Below are 19,501 nucleotides of genomic sequence, written 5' to 3'. Positions count from 1 at the left end.
GGTGGAACAACATTATGAACTAACCAGTACCCCAGAACTCTTGACTCTAGCTGCCTATGTATCAAAAGATGGCCTAGTAGGTCATCACTGGAAAGAGAGGCCCATAGGACTTGCAAACTTTATATGCCCCAGTACAGGGGAATGCCAGGGCCAAAATGTGGGAGTGGGTGGGTAGGGGAGTGTGAGGGGAGTGTATTGGGGACTTTTTGGATAGCATTAGAAATGTAAATGAGGAAAATACCTAATTAAAAAAATTTAAAAAAAGGAAATAACATAAAAATAAAAACTGTGGTTGGGATTACAGCTTACTGGTGAGCACTTGCCTAGCCTAAGAAAGGGTCTGGGTCTATTCCTACTGGCAAAAATACATAAGAACTGGGAGCTCAATTTTTCCCATTATTCTCTGTTAAATAAAATTTTAAAAATCTAATACTTCAAAAGTATTTCTATCCTATCCCTCCCCAAAAAGTTTATTTGATAGTGCTTAAATAGATAGAATTTCATTGCCCAAATTTTACTTATTCACCTCAAACTGTTCCTCGCAACATTAAGCCAAATTAGCTGCTGATGTCCTATTCCAGAAGGCTAGACCAACCTTTATAATTTCATATGCTATTCAAAAAAGCAGGAGCTAGAACCTAGATTCTTCTCAGAAGACCTATGCTGACTTCTGCTCACGAAGCAGAGGGAGGGGCAGGGAAAGGGAAGGAGAAGAAAACAGAAAACAAAAATGGATTCCCAAAGATGGACAGCCACAGATCAGCAAGCTTCAGCTTCCCAGGGACAAACACAGCCTTGCCTCCTCTCTGATCTTCCCATTCCAAAAATCTTTTACATTACAGAGGCTGCAGAGGAGATGGGGTTTGTCCTGTCGATACACACTATGAACGCATTTCAGTCCTTCCACCCTCCAACAGAACTTCCTTGAGGTCTTTAAAACCCTTAATGGCTGGAGAGAAGATGTGGGTTTGAGAACCAGCTTTGCTTCTGGCTGCCTGTTCGGCATTACATAGCCAATGCTCTTCTCTGCGCCTCCTCTGTTCCCTCACTTCCTTCTGACATGATGTAACTCCATAACTCCATGGGATCTGTACTCCTCTCAGCCCTTGACTGGACTGATCCCACACAAAGACAACAAAAACCCTTTACAGATCCAGATCAACCGTCTCTTCCACGACACAGCCCAGATGTCTGTTTATGAGGCTGCTAACCAGAATTAAAAGTACAATCTACAGTCATGGCAGAGAAAAAAAAAAAGTCTGACCTCACTCCTCCCTCAGTTGACAGTGATCTCATCCAGCAATTCTTAGTCTAGGGTGGTCTGCCTGCAGAACAAGCTCAATTCTTCTCCTTTCCTGTGACCATACCCTCTGCCATGTAAACTCCACTGTCACAGGCCACACCTGCCTTTGGCCAAGAGGATATCAGTAGCCATGATGTAAAGTAGTAAAGGCTTTGGAAGTCCTCTTGCAGCAAGCTCGTCCACTCCCATTCTTGCTCCTGTGCCATCCCTAAGCAAACATGCCAGGATGAAGGACACACATTACAGAAGTAAGTCACCTCAGTCTTACTGGCTAAAGCCATCCTAACTCACAACATAGACACATAGGCACATAGGCCAACCCAGCTGAGGACAGAACTGTTTGCCCAGTCCACAGGAGGCTATAGGCACTGCTGTCAGCTGAAATCAGCAAAGCCCAGATGAAGAGCAGGTAAAACACTGAACTTTTAGGATGGGGACATTTAAAAAAAATAAGGAAAAGGAATTTTCAGGGCTGGAAAGATGGCTCAGCAGTTAAAAGAACTTACAGTTAAAAGGAATAGGGTTTGGTTGCCAGCACCTACATGGAGGCTCACAATCATCCGTAATTCCAGTGCAAGGAGGTTCAGCCCCTTCTGACTCCCATGGGCACCAGGCAGGCACGTGGTGAACACACATACAACATACATAAGTGCACGGAAAAACACTTGCAGCCGAAATGAAATCAAGTCCAATCTGGCTTCTGGTGTTGGTTTTTCAAAATAGAGTTTGCCCCAGCTGCCCTGAAACTTGGTCTGTAGACCAAGATGTCCTCAAACTTGGGGATCGTCCTGCCTCTGCCTCCCGAATGCTGGTACTAAAGGCATGCACCATTATGCCCAGCTAATTTTTTTTTAATTTTGCAAGAGTTTTTTAAATTTTATTTTTAATTATATGTGGAGAGGGTCACAGGCCTTAGACCCAGTGGTACTAGAGATATAGGCAGTTGTGTGCTGCCTACTGTGAGTACCAGAAACTAACTTCCATCCTCTGCCAGGGCAGGATGGTATGCCCTCTTAACCACTGAGCCAGCTCTCCCGGTGACTTTCCACCGATGCTTACATTGTTACCTTCCCCTGAAGCTCTGTGGTTGCTTGTTATGCAGCTTACTATGGCAATACATAATGGGTGCCATTCCTGAGTATGCAAACAGCCCAACCGTAAGGATCATTTCTAGACCTAAAGTTCAGAGTAATGTTACCTCGAACACTTGAAATCTATCAGCACCTTCAAGGCTCTCAATGGAGCAAGATGAAGAAACTGGCTGGACTTCACCTAACTCATATTTTACACAACCGGTTTTACCACAGACCTCCAAGTTCAAGTCCCAATCGAATTATTCCCCAGCGTTACAGCCCAAGTCTAGGCTGAATAGTCTATCCAGCCTCTTCACTAGATAGACCATGTATTTTATGTTCTCTTCCAAGATGGCTAACGGGCCCTTTGAAACAAAAACACCCACAAGCACTCTGACATCACAAAACTTTATGCTCACAATTGCATATGATTAGAATTTCAGGGTGAATGACCCAGTAGCTAAAATCCACAGATGGTGCAATTATCTGCTCAAATGACCTCTACAATTTCAATATTCCCATGTGTCTTTGCTGACCTGACCACAGACAGCACCTCATCCCCTCACTCCCTGACTCCTGCCCCATGTGTACTGTGCATCTGCAACTACCTTCGACACCATCAAATGGTCCTGGAACTTCTGCTCTGAAACTCTCCAGAGCTTGTTCCCATGAGCTATGAACCTGAAATCATGGTCCCACCCCCACCCCCACCCGCTCCTCTGACTCAGCAGGCATCCACTCCACATGTCAAAGTTCATCAGCTTTCCAGTGGGCTAGACCTTGGCAGCACTAAACCCTGCGTGTTCAGTAGCCACAAGGTGGCACCGTAAAAGCTGGTGAACAGAAACACCCATACACTTTGACACTCAAACTTCAATTTCCGATGTTTGAAATTAGCAGTAGGCTCCGAAATAACAACCCCAGCATAAAGTGTGGCCTCTACAACGTGGAGTTTCTTCTCCAAAGTCCTCATCTCTTAGTCAAATACAAACCTGACCATGAACAGGATTCGTACGGCTAGCCTTGTTCATTCTTCACATACTGGTTGAGATAATATTTTGCCAAAGCTTCTACCGGGACCCTCAGAGCACGATGTGAGAACACCCGATAGAACTGACCTGGCATTGATGTTTTCCTACTACAAAGCCCTGACCATTTGGTGCCGCCTCCATACGGAGAGGGCTCCGTTCTTATGCCACTCCCTGTAGCTGGCTCAGAGCCAAACGCTGAATACTCTGTGGAGAGTGGGGAAGTGAAAATGACAGGTAAAATGGGGACTGAATACAAAGATGACTGAGGTTTCTAAGTGTCCTCTCCCCATCCAAGGAAGACCTTTCACAACCACAGGAACAGACAAGTACTAACACTACACAACAATCAAAGGGGGAGTGGGGGGACCGATGATGGGAAGACACCTGAAACCTGCCTCAGCCAGCCAAAGTGACCACTGTGAATTTAGAAAGGATTGAAGGGCCAGACGTTATGAAATGTTTTATTTTGTTCCATTTCTAATCGTGTGTGTGTGTGTGTGTGTGTGTGTGTGTCTAGGCAGGTTTACACATTGTCAATGCTGGCAGAGGTCAGAAAGGGCACTGCGTGTCTCTTGGAAGGAGAATGACAGGCAGTTGTGACCCACTCGGAAACACAGGGGTCCTCTACAAAAGCAGTGTATGCTCTTTACCACTGAGCCACCTTTCGGCACTAAACCCACATTTTTTAAAAAATTAGGTCACTTATCAAAAAACCGACATCCAAAAAACAAAATCAGGATATGACCATATGGTTTCCTACAAAAACAAAAAACAAACAAACAAAAACTCCCTTTCCTTTCTGGAGAAAAAAATATTTTAAACCATTCGTCTCTCCCAGACTCCTGATAGGTCATGAAGGACACACAAAGAAAGACTTTCAGAGCCCAGTGACTTGGATTTTCTGCTTCATATCGCTGAAATCACCAGAGAAATACTTCTGCTTCCACCCTGGACACAAAATTCCATACTCCACTTACGAAGGAAGGAGACAAAAATGAGTGCAAACACATGGTGTGTAAGAGCTGAAAAGCCGGTGCTTGTGGGGAGAGCTGGAACTGGTGCTGTCTACTTGAAGACCCTACCAACCCTCCAACTGACAGCGTGCGCGTGAGCCAGGAACTCGGGCTGTGCATACCTGCAGCCTTGTTCTCCAGAACTGAATTTCATTTGATCTTTCCTTTGCAGCACTGCATGCCCAGTCACTGTATCTGAAAACAAGGGCTGCACAGGATTTTTACCACTTAGGGAGATCCTAAAGATCTCAGAACCGGTTCAACCCTTAAAATCTAAGGTTAAGAAAAGGCATTTCCAACCGCTGTTTCATTATTCTCTTATACCCATACCCACACCCTGCCCTATTGTGCACTTGCACGTGTGTGTGTGTGTGTGTGTGTGTGTGTGTATTATTTCCCCTTCCATCTGAAATCCTTTTTAAAACTCCATGTAAAAGTATAAGCCCGCATAAGTGGCCACTAGTTATGTCAGGAATGAGACAGCAGGCATGTTCTGTGACTGACACTCCCTTTTGTGACAGGCCTTCAGTGCAGTAACCCGGCTTCTCGGGGGAATTCTATCCTTTGGAAACATTCCAAAATTCATTTCTGCCCTCCCACAGCCTGATTTTCTGCATGCATTTTTTCAACAACCATCTCTATCCCCGGGGAAGCAAGAAAACTGATACCAAAATTAAACAAAGGCGGCCTTCTGAAGGCCTCTCACGCAAAGCTTTGCAAATAAAAGTGATTTCTTGACTTTGTTCTCTCTTTTCTCTCCACAAAGTTAAATCCCTCATGGTTGTTCATTATTTCGGTTTATAAACGTGTCTCCAGGTAGAAAGAGCAACATCCCCACTACAGAAGGAGGCCGAGCCAGCTAAAGCCCAACACAGGAACCACAGCAACTAGAACTCCCACAATGCACTACTGCACCCGCCCCCCAGTTTCTGGCCAACGCTGTTCCTTAATTGGCCATGAATAGTTACGGTCAGCCCCAGTAATTTCTGCACCCTGGTTAGCATAATCTCCTAAGGCATCAGCTGCAAGCTTAAAGTCCACATTTTGAAAGAGCATCCAATTAATAATCACCATAATAATAATGATAAAAGAGATGCCAAACTGCTGTGTGGATTCTAGCGTGCACAGGGGGAGCTGAGCTAACTGAACCAAGTTACTCTCCTATTGTCCACCTGGTCATTTCTAGCCTCATTTTTGTTTTGAATTTTTTTTCTTTTGAGACACTGTCATTATATATCTCATGCTGGCTCAGATCTAACACTTTGAGGTTTGTTTATTTGTTTGTTTTTATTTTGTTTTAAATCATAGTCTCTTCTAGCCCCAACTGGCCTCAAACCTGCAGTGCAGTTAAGGATGACCTTAAACTTCTAATCCTCCTGCCTCCACAACCTGCGCTGGGATTTCAGGTATGCAACACCATACCGCTTTTCCTCTAACATTTCTTAAATGGTCACTCAGTAAGGAAACTTCCTGGAACTCCATAGAACCAAAGGCTGTGATTTCAAACTTCAGATTCTATCCACTAACCAACAATGATTGAGCAAAGACAATATCTGAATATAAAGATAATTCCTGACAATTCATCTCAAGGGAATCACAAGTCCAATCAAAAAGACATCGCTAAATAACTATGTAACATCTGGGAACAAATGTTTCCTGCACCCTTGACCCACACTTCATGCCACTGTGATGATACAGACATGAACCTCCCTTGCTCTCATTGAATCTCATCCTGGAGTGACGGCAGACATAAGAAAATGGTCTGGATGGACACCACAATATCCTAAAGGTAGGATTACAAATCTCAAGGACTGTAATATTAAAACAGGAAAGTGAAACAAGACCCCCACATGGCAAACATTTTAAGGAGGTTAGGTCATCAATCTAAAGATATTGTAAAGAAAGTGACTCAGTCGATGAAAGAATGCGCAAAGGCCCCGTAATGGGGCAGGAGTGAGTGACAGCATTTGGCAAGGGTAGCCATTGGGGCATGAACAAGGTGGGTAGTATCAGATGAAGTCAGAGGCTACAAGGAAGGGACCGGGCCAGCCCACAAGACCCTTGTTAGGACTCTGGCTTACATTCTGAAAGAGGCAGGAAGCCACTTCAGGTTCAGACCAGAAGGACATTACTGGACATATCTTTAAAGACTCACCCAGGCTGCTGTGTCGAGAATCCTCCCAGGTAGTTGACAGCACGCACAAAGAAACTAGCCAGCAGGCTCCTATAGAATCCAGACAAAAGAGACCAGGGGTTAGAGCAGAAGGGAATGATGAAGGCAATCTAAACTGGCTGCCTTTGGGTCACATTTTCAGTGTCAAATAGAATCATCCATTGATGAACTGGACTCGGCATCAGAAGACAGGCATTGGTTTCGTTTGTTTCATTTTAGTTTTGTTTCTCTCCGCTAAATACTGCCTTAGTTTCTGTCTTGGCCATCACCCAGGAGTTTCTGTGTTTAGCGCTTGGGCCTCGGCTTGGTACTAACAGAAATAGTGGAGTCAAGTCTAAGGAGGTTATAGGGCTGAGGGTGGGCCACCAAAGGGAATACGTGACATTGCTGGTTCCTCTATTTCCCAGATGCTCCAGGAGAACAGCTTCTCTCCAGACACTCCTGCTCTTGACTTTATGACTAACCAAAACAAGGTGACTAAGTGACCATGGGACTAAACTTAAGGACACTCTGACCCCAGTCAGAGCTCTCCTTCTTCTCAGTTACTGTAGTCCTGGGGATCTGTCTAGTGATGGGAAGCTGACTAAAGAAATGCTCAAGAAAGCTCCAGATTTGTGTTCCCTGGGCCGTGAGCCCCGTGGCTTATGATTGACTATACACTGCTTTATGCCTCCTCCCTCCCTCTATCTCTCAACAAACCCACAGTCAGCCTGGGCACTGGTAACTATAGGCACAGTTCTCTGTCTTCCCACTGAGAATCCAAACATTTTCATATTCCCATTTTCAGTCTCTCCATTTCCTCTTGCCTCTGTCCCTCCCCTCCCTCTTCTAATGCTACCCCCCTGGCCCTGTAGCAGAGCACAGCCATATCCCAAGTGGTATTGATAGTCCTGGCCTCATCTCCTCAAAACTACTTTACCAAAAACTGCAGAGAAAATGATGACCCAAATCACATATTTTATGATATGATGCTAATACTCAGTCCCTCTGTCCTGTCTCCAAAGGAGCTTTCTATAGCCGCCAGCCTGTAGCTTCCTTTCCTCCCCCATATTCCTTCCTGGACATTGGAAACGGGCATTCTGTCACTTTAAGTCTCCTAAATAATACTCTCCCAGCCTAGAGTCCTCTCCTCCCTCTCTTGCACAACTTTTCTTAAATACACTATCCGTGCACGCATGCTGGCCTCTACAAAACACTCCATTCAGGTCCTATGCCACATGTCCCTTCTGCACTGCTGAGCAGGTATTCGCTTTAACAACACATGCCAACTGGTATTCACTTTACATGTTCCACAGACACAACAGAGCATTCCATACAATGTTAGGTCTTAGGCAGTGACACTGTCCAGAGAGGACAGTCTTGCCTTTGCTCTGGCTGGACGATAGAAGGATTTTTGGTAGTTAGATAAAAGCCAGCACTCCTCGGGAACTTATGAAATGGGTCCCCATCTGCCAAAAGCAGTCATTTCCCTTGCCTCAGGCAGAAGAGACATATGGCTCTCCGTTGACATACACCTGTGGTTGTATATCAACCTCCACACCTGCCTTCAAAGCCCCCAAGCTAACAGCCTGGGCCTTCTCACCTCCCCCTGTACCCTAAACTCCCAGGCCTCCCCAGCTCAGGGCTTCCATCCCCTCTGCACATCCTCCTTATAACCTCCTATTCTCACTTTTCTCTCTTGCTCTTCTCTCTGTCCCTCCTTCCCTTGCAGATAGCCTTGGACGTGTCCAGTCTGCTTTCTTTTTCTCTCTGCTCTGGACTCTTCCAGACATGTCTGGTTGTTCTCTCTCCCTCTTATCAATAATAAAAACCTCCCTGCAATCATGGAGTGGCGATTTTGGTGGTTTCTTTGCTGCACCTCTTACACACAAAGCACAGTTAATAAATTATTTATTTTAATGACAATAAGGAATAAGTTCTCTCTTTTATCTAAGTTACCTGAAAATCGAGACTGAAAATCCCTAAGAATATACATCGTCTTTAAGATGGAATCACAGTCACCTCCTACTGCATCTTTCTGTGTCCCTCACCCCCACCATTTTGATTCATCCACTAATGTTCTTTTTAGACAAACAGCACTCTACAGAAGAACAAAACTCACACCTAGGCTTATCTCCTAAGAGTGGACTCCCAGGCACAAGACATCTGAAATCATAGCCAAACCAATATTTTTAGCTTATACTCAAACAAGTCAATGGCTTCATGGGACATTAGCTGGAAATGGAATGAGACATCCTGGGTTGCTTATCATCATAGCTCCATCATCACTGTGAACTCAGGGATTAGACCTGGGGCCACAGGATGATGTAAGCAAAAAGGGAAAATGAGGACCTTTAGTCCAATAACTTACATGCCCAGCAGGGATCTCTGCTACATGTCGTAACAGACGCTTTCTCCATCCCTTTGTATTATGTTCCTTGGGGCAAGGTGTCACTGACCACCTCCAATGGCAAAAGCCACCCAAGAAACTAAGTATTTATGTTCCCTAAAAGGGAGGGCTCCTAAGTTGTCAAGGTAGGAAGTAGACCTCCATTAATCCTTTGTTTTTCAAGGCAACTGCCTGCTATTTTTAATTGATATAGATAATAAACACTTGTGCCTAACCCAGAAGAGGGCCATCCCATTCTGTTGTTCTCTAGAGTCTGGGGCAGAAGACAAGAAGACTCTACAGCTCCTCTCAGGAAGTGAGATTTGCACTAAGAGTAAAGACATCAGTTAGAAGTTGTCAGGCAGACAGAAGCAGGAAATGAAGAGAACCTTTTCCTCACAGGCAGGGAAGGACAGTGGGCAAAAGAAGAGATTGGAATTGTGCTTTAAGCCTATCATCCCAGCACAGGGCAGGCTGAGGCAGGAGGATGCCAAGTTCAAAGCCAGTCTTGAATAATGAGAAGATATTGTCCAAAAAAAAAAAAAAGAAAAAGAAAAGAAACAAAATAAAATAAAATAAAATAAAGAAACTTAAAATAATAATTAACAACAACAAAAAAAAAAAAAAAAAAATTAAAAAAAAAAAAAAAGAAAAAGAAAAGAAACAAAATAAAATAAAATAAAATAAAGAAACTTAAAATAATAATTAACAACAACAATAATGACAGTAACAACATTAACAACAACAACAATAATAATAATAACAACAACATGATCATGAAAAGCAAGAAAGAGGATGGCCGCAGGAAAGTTAGAAGAAAGAGGAGTGAGGTGGGGCTTCCTGGCCCCGTAAAGGAATGTGGAGTTGGATAGACAGACAGTGTGAGTTCCTTCCAAGAATCCTCAGCGTGCAAATTATCTCCACTCATCTGCCAACACTGATCATCGTTCTTCTGAAACGACATGCCTGCCATAAGCGTCTCAAAATAAAACAAGAGCCCTCAGTAGCACACACCTGCCTGCCCCTCTGAACCCCAGATGACTGCTGGGCAGACAGAAACAAACACTAGTGTCTCTTGGGAGCATTTGAACTAAGACACAGTAGCCACTGACAATTGGTGATTAACACTTAACTAAAAGTTTCCAGAGTGGGTAATAGTGGATATTAAGGGACATGGCAGACTTGGTTGAAAAAAAAATGTAGTACAAATTATATGGCCCTCATCCTGTTAAGATATCAATCAAGTCTATTTTCCCTCTTCTCAAACCTGGCTCTCTGGCTGGGGTGACCTTCAGAATGCAATGGGACTTGTCATCCAGGTGCTCCTCTCTTAAGTGGCTTCTGCTTTTGCACTTGACAAGGGTCTCCTGAGCATCTATCTCCTGCTTTTAAGTGATCCGACCATTCCATATGGAGGGAGCAGCCCAGAAAAGACCGGAGACGTTCTAGCGGAGCTCATCACTGAAGTCAACTGCTCATGTTCAATGAGTCATCTCAAACATTCCAACCACAAAGAACAGCAACTGCTCCAGTCTCTCATGGAGCCGTGTTGCCTGGCTGAGACCAGTCAACCCACAGACACATGAAATGCTGGCTGTTGTTTCCAGCCAGTAAGTTTTGGTGTGGTCAGGTACAAAGCAAGAGAAGGTGACAGCAGGGAAAGCCCAGAGCAAAGAATGAGAAAAAGGAAGGACAGAGACACAGACTAGTCCCTGCATGGCACGGAGCCTGAGTGCAATTCTAGAACTTGGCACTTAAGATCCGGGAGATCTGATCAAGTTATGGTGCAAATCAGGGTCCTTAGGTTCATTAATAAAATAAGAATGGACCTTCATACTAGAGTTAAACCTCGGGGCAGCAAAGCTCAGAAGGTGCCTGGAAGGGAAAAATGGAGAAGAAAAAGAGAGGAGGCCATGCTGTCTGAGCTATGCCAGTGTGAAGGTCAGACACATGGCAGATAAGCTATGAGCGGGGATAGGGGACTCACAAACGGAGAACAGATGGATACTCAAGGTACCAGTGAAAGTATATTCAGTCCATCAGAAAGAAGAAGAGAAGAAAGAGAAAAACCTGGTGTTCTTCCTAAGGCCCCCAGATTGATTTGAGCACCCAGATCAGCTGGTACAATAACTCCTGTTCTAGAGGATCCAACATCGTTATCTTGCCCTCATGGGTGGATGCACTTACAGAAACACACACACACACACACACACACACACACACACACGCACACACACATGCATGTATACGCATTCACGAACACAGACATGCAATGCATGCATACACACACATTCAGACAGATACACATGCATATATACATTAAATAAAATAAAAACAAAAGTTACGCGTAATGATGACACTATATTTGGAGCATTGCTATAAGATGACACACTATGTTTCCCACTAAATGTCCAGTGATTTTTAAAACACTGTCTTCAGTTTGCTTACATATCTCTAATATTTTTAGAGTGTGTACAATCCATATTATTCTAAACGATAGTAAGTGTTAAGAGTTAAATTACTATTTTATCTTTGGCCTCAAGTCCAGGCATTCCTCCAAAGGCTATGGGCTAAATCTTGTGTTTGACTCCATCTCAAAACCACCAGGCAATCCAACAGGCCCCCGTCCTCTCCTTCATCCTCCTGCCCTCTCTGCTGTCCTTCAAACCGAACTTGTGGATTTCTGGTCACTCATCAACCTCTTTGCCGTTTCCTGGCAGACTTAAGTGTAGTGAGAATTTTTGAATTTTAGTTTCTTTTAAAAACACAGAAACGGTATAAGAATATATTTTCACTTTAATCCCAAGTGTGGGATATGGGGCTGCTTCAGATTGTCTACAGCAGCTAGCTTTGCCTCGTGCTCTGGCAGGGGTGATTTTTCCAGCTGCAGATAGTTTCTGTGCCTGTGTGAGGATGTTTGGAATTCTGGGGTCTTTTTAAGAGGGTGTATGAATGCTAGGGCCACAAGAATGGGGTGGGTTGTTGTTATTTGCTATGGATCATGGATAAGTAGGCATGCACAAAGGAAAACCAAGAAGAAATCGGATATCCTAATGGCGAAAGTCAAACTTACTCCAAGGAACTTGATGCCCCTAATCAGCAGGAGGTATTCTAAGGGATAAAACCGCCCCCTTTCCAACCCCAACTTTATTCAGGAATCTCTTTCCTTTCCTCTCTGTCCTTTTCTCTCTCTTATCTAGTGATAGGGGGTTGAAAGAGTAGGAGACAAAAAGATAGAGAAGGGTGAAAGATAAAACAACCCCAAAACTAGCCAAAGTCAGCTACACTTAAGTATACTCTCACTTAGATACACATAGAGCCCACTATATGTTAATAATACTTTACAATTCGTATAATTACTTGTTTAGACTCCTATTTTTCCAACATATTGTGATTTCCTTGAAAGCAAACATCAAGTGCTATTCATTACTGAGTCCACAGTGATCAGCAAAGTGCCTGCATCACAAGGGTCCCTGCAGAAGGAGCATTTCTATTGCTGGAGAGCATTTTCTAGGTGCTTGAAGTGTCTTTCACAGCAGCTTTTAAAAACTCTCAGAGAGGGGATTATAACTCACTAGATGAATGGGAAACTTCAAGAGCTAAAGAGAAAAATACATACTTATCTAAAATTAGAATATACAAGATAAATCTGAAATTTCTAGATGGACAGATCCATTGAACCCTTCTGTTTCCCTGCATTGAATATTTTCCATCTTATATGGTTAAGTACATTATAATTAGCTGTATGGGTAGTCATCATAAGACACAATTTCTAATTTTCAATCTGCTGCTCATACAGTTTCCCATAGAGCAGAAAAGAAAGCACTCCAATTACAACTTAAAGTCACTTGTTCGAAACATATTTGGGGATGTGTACCCCTTCTTGTGGTACAACATCCTAAATGCTGAGTATCCTTGGAGCTCAAGGACAGCTTATCGTTATCTTCATAATGTCTCTGGCTGTTCCATTCCACCCAAGTGTTCAGGAAGCAAAAGACCCCAAGATGGTGCCCCTGTAAGGGTCTCAGCAGGAAGCAGATGGCAACTTAAATACACAACTAAGGCGAGCTTATATGGGGTGATTTACCAGGTATGACAGAGCTTAGGAAGCCAACCAGGGAGTGTGGCATAGCTTGGGGCTGAAGGAGAAGAGAGAGAGGTATAGGATCCCACAGAGCACAGCTGTATCCAAAAACCACATGACAGATTCTGTAGCTTCCAGATGTACTGTCATCTGTCAGTATGACTGAGAGAAATCTAACAGAGCAAGCCCCCTAACCTAGCAACCCTCCCTCATTAATCCCCTCTTGGAGCTGCCAGCACTCCGTGGATGTAACGGTTAGCACCCGCCTAAGGAACTGAAGAGAAGCTCTGGAGGCTCAGGGGAGTAACATCCTCTACTGGAAATCATACACTTCCTTCCTGCTCCATCTCTTCTTCCCTTGGAAGAGCAGTGGGCATCTATGTAAATAAATCCAGCCCAGGTGCTTAGCATATGGGAGAAGTAGATGTCTGGCAGCTTAGCTCTTATTCTTTCCCTAAGTGTGCTTGCAGAAGCTGCTAGTGACCCACCCAGGTCCCTGTAGTTCCCCAGTGACTCAGTTTCCCTATGTGGAAGAGGTGTTATTCTAGGAGTCTGCATTCTCCTGTCGGTGTACCTTTCAGATACAAATACCAATAGAAAAGCTGTCAGAAGTCCTTACACCACAGAAGTTGGTAAAAAGTCTGGCTCCCACTGCCTCGTGTAACAGCTGAGAAACATTGTGCTGTTTCTCAAGGCGCCCCCAGCACAAAGGAGGCCATTTGCCCATCTTGGGATCAACTAATTAGCCCTTTTATGGTTGCCTTCCCTTTCTTTTCCAATTGCTTCTGACCCCTAGTGGCAGACACAGGACCCTCCTGAGTACTATTTATACTCCCAAGTTAAGCTCAAACCAGTTTTAGAAGACACCAACTTAAGATACTAACCATGGTGTTTACTCTGAAGTAGAGAAAAGCAATGTGCAATTTAGAACCAGAAAGTCAGGCTGCTTGGCTTTGGCCTCGCTCTGATGGACAGCAGAGATGCCAAGCCAGGGCTCAGCGTTCTCAATTGTCCTATACAGGCCGATAATAAGACAGTCTCTGAGCTCCTGCCCAGCTTCCAAGTTTACTAAAATGTATTAGAGAAACAGAAATGCTGGGGCTCAAATACAAACTGTCACGAAACTCCATTCTCTGCAGTAATCTCTAAAACATGAGTAATTTCAGGCTGGGAGCGGGGCAGGGGGTGGGGGGTTGACTTTTAGATCACACTAAAATAAAGAGTAGAAATTAAAATTTTGCCTGTCTGTCAAATGGCAAAATATGAGGTTTTCAACCAAATTTCCTAGACTTGACAACATAAAAATATTTTCACTTATCCCATAAACATCTCTTGAGAACTCTTTTGTTGTTTTCTGGCTAAAGATAAACTCAGGGTCTAGCCTGTACCAAACAAGTACTCTGTCAGGAAGTACAACACTAGCCATGTTGTCAATTTTTAATCCACTTTAGTTCATGTTTGGTTTTGGTAAAGTTTTCTGGTATTTGGAAGACTCCAGCCCAGATCCTCGTTCTATGGATGTACAATACAACAGTAGTCTTGGCCCTGATATTTTGATATGTGTTCACACGGCGAAGAAATGGGAGGTTGAGGCTTATCTGCAACATTCACACAGTATCTTCCTACTCTAGTATTTCTTCTTTAAAATGAAATGGAATGGAGGAACCTCAAATTCTATAACTTCCAATGTGTACATTCTGATCTTGGGTGTTACTGCGCTTTACCCAGCGCATTGTCCTATAGCAATGCCTACCTACTCTATGACAAGGTTGCTGGATCCTAAGCATCCCGAAATGACTCTTAAGGAGGAGGTTTAGATGCTAGAGGAACAGCGGCACACAATGACACATTTCATTTCCAGCTCTGGCAGTTAAAACAATAGCGGGGATCGATCACAAGGGAGATTGGTGGTGCAAGCCTCCCAGGACTGTTTGGAAGCGCATTCCAGGTGAACAGAAAGCACGTGGGAATGCTAGAGATGATGCTGGGGGGTGAGAGGGGGTAGGCAGAAATGACTATAAAGGACCCCAAAGTCCCTTCACTTGTCACCTTAGCCAGCTCACTTATAACAAAGGTGCCATGCATAGTTACAAGGGAAATCAGAAAATAACAAAGAGCTTTCTGGAAGTTCTTTGGGAGCTACGGGGCTCTTCCTCCTGACCCTGGTAAGCAAGAGGCTGGGAGAGTTGGAAAACAGACAAGGCAGCAGTGGAAACCAAGGAGAAGTTCTAAATTGGTATGTTATAGGCACACTATCTGAAAACTGGTTTCCTCCCAGCTTCCTCCAATAGGAAGGATTGTCAGCTGTTTCTCTGTGATAGCTGAAGAAGGGTGAGGCTGGGGGGGGGGGAACGAGGTCATACAAGGTCATTTGCCAAAAAGTTATATATTAAATATCACAATAATAAATATGAACAAAGTACAAGTGCTAATTTTATGTACATAAAAATCATAAAATTGCTAAAAAGTATTAAATTACCAAGACAGGAAATATTGAATCACACTGGGAATGTTAACATGAGTAACTTTGATCTACCTAAATATTGATATTAGTGATTCACAAAGTTGGGTACATGACAGGATTACCTGGGAAAGCTGAAAGCTCCAAGTCCCAGGATATACCCACCCAAGACATAATGCCTTTTTAATTGATCAATAGCCACATTATTTGAGGAGCTACTCCTGTGACATGCTGAGAACTAACCTGCATTGTGCTAAATTAATGTTAATGAGGCTTAGGACAAAAGACAGTGCCTTGACCCCCTTGGCTCTTCCCCTTTAGCACAAAGCTCTGTCTCCTCATCTCTCCATTATCTGAAGCTGCTTCTTCAACTCACCCCGAAATTGATACTGATACCTACAAGGGAGATAAATAAGACTGATGAAGAGACACTATCATGTGCAGACTGCTGAAACCATCTACACCAGTAGAGAATGGTGTCTTTACAGGAATGGTGAGAATCCATTGGAAAGGAAGCTGCCTGACAGAGTGGTTACACACTGCCATCAACATACTCAGCTCTGGCCCCTTTCAGGGGTGGTACCATTCAAACATTCATTCATCCACTAACTAGCCACGTATCTTGGTCCTATATCACTCTGAACTTACAAGGTTGTAGGAACAACAGAATTTAAATAACTGCAAGTCAGAAGTAGGGAAGTTAGTGCAGTGCAGAGTGATAAATCCATCACATGGAGCCATTACCTGTGAGGAAAGGGGAGGCACTCTAGAGTGCAGCTACAACAGAAGCAAAGGCCTGTGAGAGCACCAAAACATGACACCAGGAAGCTGTAATCAGGAAGAGAGAAGGGCAGCCAGAGGTCATGGCTAAGAGACCATCCAGGGCAGCAGCAGGAAGGAGTGTGGGCCTTCCCCTTGGGCGGGGCTTCGCAACGCCACTGACAGCTTAGATGATCCATCCTACCAGACTCCCCTAAGCATGTGTTCACCAGTATACTGTGCCTATTCCCGGACAAAAGCAGCAACTTGTTTTATTTTGGGTTTGTCTACCTGTTTCACAGGCAGTACAGAATGCCACTGTAGTGTCCTCATACTGCCAGAAAGGTCCTCAGATATCACAAGGGTTCCCACTGGAGAGCCACTCCCAGAGAGTCCTACTTGGCCATCTCCCTGGTGAGGGACACCTACACCAGCATGAGTTAGGCCCTGGATGAACTCCCAAGTCAATGGGCTGTGTTTAAAACAATGGAAGTTTTGACATTCCATGTGGCTCAACGAATACTCAGAAAGAATCCAGAAGCCTCGGAACGACCAGAAGAGCCTATAGTGAAAGCAGCCCAGGAAGCATCTAGACCTATGCAGACTTAGTGAGTCCAGGGTAGCCTAGAGAGAGCGGAGTGTGACTCTGGAAATATGGCTCAAAATGCTAAGGGCAGAAGGCATGGGCTGGGCCACCGAAAACTGCCTCAGGGTTTCACACCAATACAGGTTAATTTAACTTTTTAAATAATATACTATGACTCATGTGTCCTGCCATCCACATTTTGTAAGACAACAGACACACAGCTGGATATAGAGTTACAGGCCCTTAAAGCTGCAACCAGCTCACCCACTTGTTAAATTCACTTACAATTGGAAGACAACCCAGCACTCACTTTCGCCATTGAACAACATGAGCCCCTCTCACTGTAGGCAAGGGTCCTGTTGTCAGTCTGTTGGGGTTAACTCTTCACAGTTCTCTACGTTTGTGTTTGTTTTTGATTTCGATGTTTAGAATGGCCAATAGGACTAGAGCTCAGTTTCTCCCCGGGTCTGTAACGTGCAGGGAGTCTGCAACATGCCTTATGGAGAAAGCACATGGGTAAAATACCCCAGGGAGAAGCAATTCCATGACTGCACAGATAGATGTCACACTTTTTCTCATGGCCAACGACACCGGACAAATTATAAAGGGATTTTAGCATTTTTAAAAATTCATTTGGGAACCTATTAGTATTTGGGGCTTGTGATATCATTTGGTAACCATATAAATAGCAAAGAGAAAAAAATCAGCTTGTGATTTTTTTTGTAATCTCCTAGTCAAGGGCAAACTGCCCGAGGGCAGAGGTCGCTTTATTCAGTCATGAATACAGTCATGGAAGCACACTCTGGGCAGGACAAATATGTGCATGGGTGTTTTCAGTACGTATGTGAAGAGAAGAGCATTATCCAGCCATGACTATAAATCAACAGCCAGGGCTGTACTCTGGATCATCTGTAACGTATGTGTTCATAGAAATCTCAGTTATTTTTACCTCATGCTAGAACTGTTGTGCATACTTGAACATTGCAAAAACAAACAAACAAAAAAAAGTAATGCCATTTCGTTTGTTACTGATATGTATCTGTTATCACAGCTCAAATTTATCTAGTATTTTAATAACCATATTGCAATATAATGGCTTCCTTTGTAGATCTGGTTTCTCAAAGCAGACATAAGAGAACACACCTACAGTCACAGCATTTGAGAGGCTGAATCAAGAGGATTGCAAATTCAGGACCAGCCTGGGCTACACGGCAAAGACCTTTGTCAAAGTGTAAGAAGAAAAAAAGAAGGAGAAAGGGTTAATGAGATGGCTCAGCTGGTAAAGGCATTTGTCTCCAAGCCTTATCCCCGGGGCACATGTGACAAAAGAAGAAAACTGACTCTTTCAAACTGTCCTCTGACCTCCACTCACAGACGGTGGTGTGCATGTATACACATATACCACACACACACACACACACAAATATAATTTTAAAAAATTTTTAAAAGAAAATAAAAGGCAGAGGAGAAAGTTATTTAGACTCTACCAGACTATCAAAGGCATCTATTTGAATCTGAAGCAAGCCTCTTGTTCCATGGACAAGTGATCAAGAAGAAAGAAGGAAAGGGGCTGCCTAGACCCCACTGCCAGTCAGAAGAGGGCCGAGGCATGAAGGCTCACGATACTCAATATGGGCTCCAAGTGTTTCCTGTCTACTACATCATAAGAACAACACAAAGAACACCTCACTCCCCTCCAAACATGGCCAACCCATGGGACATGGGAGCCCAAAGGCTTAACACTAAAAGCGAGCTTGGTAAATGTGGATAGTAGAAGATCAAGAGAGAAAAGACATTTCAAAGATGAGAAAACAGAGGCCCAGTGAGGTTCTGTTGCTGTTATAAAACACGGTGACCTAATGCAACTCAGGGAGGACCACTTCCAGGTCACAATCCATCACTAAGAGAAGTCAGGGCCAGAACTCAAGGCAGGAACTTGAAACAGGAACTGAAGCAGAAGCCCTGGAGGAATGCTTGTTACCTGGCTTGCTCAGCCTACTTTCTTAGAGCACCCAGGGCCACTTCTCCATGGGTGGCATTACCCATAGTGACCTGAGCCCTGCCACAGGAATCATCAACCAAAAATAAATAAGCAAATGCACCACCCGCTTCCCTTAACCAAGCCTGGTTATTTTATCAGCTGAGGTCCCTTTTCCCTAGCTTGAGTCAGGTTGATATAAAAATAGCCATTGCAAATCCCACCCACAGAGGTGGTAGAAGGTGGGCCCTGCACTGTGGCACTCTCACCCAGAGGCAATGCCCTGAAGTGCCCACAGCACTGGGAGGGGTGTTCTTCTCTTTCCATTCTACAGCTGAAGAAGGTATGGGTCACAAAGATTCTGTAACTCATCAGCAAGGACCCCAAGAGAAGGCTAGAACTCAGAGTTCAACATGCAGCATGACGTCTGACTTGATGTCTGGTTTAGAATTTAGTTAGGAAAGATAGAAGAAAGGAGAGGAGGAGGAGGAAGAGAGTGAACGATAGATTATCAGGAAGTCAAGTGCAAGGTCAATAGACACAGAAAACAGCGACCACTAGACAGAACGCAATCCTTACGCTCAGATGTCTCCAGCTGAATCTCAGACCCGGACTAGAAATCAGTCATGGCTCCTTGAACCATGAAAAACCATCAAGACAAGCTATTAATGT

General features: G+C 44.0%; 1 protein-coding gene across 8 annotated transcripts in view; it reads right to left on the bottom strand.

The window, feature by feature from the left end:
* Positions 1 to 19,501, bottom strand: part of Plcb4 (phospholipase C beta 4) — a 353,082-nt gene that overhangs the window by 263,964 nt on the left and 69,617 nt on the right. For all 8 annotated transcript variants that reach the window (XM_029473927.1, XM_029473924.1, XM_029473932.1 and 5 more), the window contains exon 2: positions 6,576 to 6,644. The gene's annotated coding sequence lies outside the window, so the exon portion shown is untranslated. The remainder of the gene's footprint in view (positions 1 to 6,575; positions 6,645 to 19,501) is intronic.

This window comes from Mus caroli, chromosome 2, assembly GCF_900094665.2.
Source record: "Mus caroli chromosome 2, CAROLI_EIJ_v1.1, whole genome shotgun sequence".
Classification (NCBI taxonomy): domain Eukaryota; kingdom Metazoa; phylum Chordata; class Mammalia; order Rodentia; family Muridae; genus Mus; species Mus caroli.
This window is presented reverse-complemented; position numbering and strand designations above follow the sequence as displayed.